Raw genomic sequence first — 2,248 nt, forward strand, 5'->3', positions numbered from 1 at the left:
TGACACCAAGTAAAGAAAGGTTATGGCACCAGCAGCCATGTGACCTGAGCTACAGGATGAATGTGGGGTGTCTGGGACTGTGGTGCTGGTTGCTACAATTTTAGAGCCATCGGATGGGATGCTGGAGTCTGGCATCATAAACCAGACTTGAAATTGTAGGCCTCAGACTTCCAGGATTTCATACAGCTTGTTAGAGTACTTTTGAGGAGATTTTCTCTAGTTTCCATGGTATGAGTGTAGACAGAGTGGAGGATTAAGGCCACTGATAGCTATGTTCCTAGAGCTGAAGATCAAGGCTGGGGACACTTCAGCTTCCAATGGACAGGTGATGTTGAAGCCAGGACTTTGTACTAGCAGCTGCCATCCTGTGGCCTGGGCAGGTGACAGCCCCTCCTGCCTGCTGGTGAAGTGCACGTAGTGCTCATCTAAGGGAGCCACTGTCCTCATAGGTCCAAGGTTTCTGCTGGTATCAGAGGACCACTTCTGCCCCCTACAGCATCTGTGTGATCTCACACAAATAGCACCTGATAGTGGCTACTGTAGCAGCTGGGCATTGGGAGGAGGTCCGATGTAAGTTCATTCTTTGGGGCACAGGATCCTTAGAGGATTATGGAATTCTCCTACAGTGAGGACTACAAGGCTGCTGCTGTGATTAGGGCTCTCAGCACTTTCTCACCTTTCTTAGAAGTGTGCAGTCCCTGTGTGTGTGCTTCTCTCTCCCCTCTATCTCTACCAGGGAGCCAGTTGAAGCTGCAATGTTCAAAGGTTTTCTTAACTACAACCTGACCAATCTCATGGGTGCTAGGTCATGACTTAGTGAAAATGACGAGATGCAGAAACCAAACACAGCTCCAGACCCTAAGCCCACTCAGGACAAGACTAGAGCACAATGAAAGAGATGAAATGGAAGTCAAACCCTGGACATTTCTGAAGTGATAGCTACAGAAGTGGAACAACAAGTGGAAAAGACTATAGAGAGAATAATCTCACATGTACAAAAAGAATGGTGCTTAAAATCAAAGATATTAGAAAAGACACAGATAAAAGAATAAGTGAGCTTAGAAAAATGATGGGAAACAAAAATTGCCTAAGATAGCAAAGAGATGGAATCCATGAAATAGAGCCAAACAGAAATCCCAGAGATTAAAACCTCCACTGAACATATACACCAGAGGTTGAATGGAGAGGATAAAAATTGGATCTTAAAGACAGAATTACAGCTAGTGATCATGAAAAGAAAGATATCTTAAAAATAGCAAGAGATCATGAAAAATTAATCCAACAGCTGCAATATGAAGCAAAAAAGAGTAATGTAAGATTTACTAAAATTATTGCAAAAGCTGGAAACAGTGCAAATGATACAAAAAACTCTTTACAGAAATAATAGCAGAAAACTTTCCAAGTGTGGATAAGGAATTTGACATACAAATAATTGAATCTTATAGAACTCCAAACAGCCATGGCCAAAATAAAACTACACCAAGACATATAGCAATCAAGATTCCAGAAATTCAGCACAAGAACAGAATATTAAAAGCTGTTAGAATAAATAGATCACGATAAAGGAAAGCCCATTAGAATCTCAGAAGACTATTCAATACAAATCCTCAAGTCAAGAAGAGCCAAGAATGAAATATTGGAATGTCATGAAAGTCCTACTTCATGACAAGGAACAATTAAAGAAATTCATGACCACAATCCAACCCTCCAAATGGTACTCGAAGATAGTCTAGACAGAGGTAAAAATGGCTGTGATTCCAAGAACAACAACAGAAAGAAGGGAACCAACAGCTGGAAAATATCATGACAAAGATAAGCAATAATATCAGTTATAATCATCAATGTAAATGGCCTCAATTCACCAATGAAAAGAAGCAGACTGGCAGAGTGGATCAAGAAACAAGATCCAACAATATGCTGTATACAAAAAAAAACCACGTTTAACTCAAAAAGAAATGTATAGACTGAAAGTCAGAGGAAGAAAAACAATATTCCATGCCACAAGAGACTAGAAAAAAAGCAAGGGTAGCTATTCTGTTTGTAAACAATGTGAACTTCAAACCAATAATGATCAACAGAGATAAAGACAGTAACTATGTACTTTTTAAAAGAAAACTTCAACAAAGAGCTAATGATCGTAAAGATGCATGTACCAAATATGGGAACAGGGTGGTGAATGAAAGCAAGAGACAGGAAAAGGAATATTGTGGGACTGTCCTGCTTCAAGGTTGTATATGATGAGATTTTT

This window comes from Octodon degus, unplaced genomic scaffold (genome assembly GCF_000260255.1).
Source record: "Octodon degus isolate 3935 unplaced genomic scaffold, OctDeg1.0 scaffold00090, whole genome shotgun sequence".
In the NCBI taxonomy this organism is placed as follows: domain Eukaryota; kingdom Metazoa; phylum Chordata; class Mammalia; order Rodentia; family Octodontidae; genus Octodon; species Octodon degus.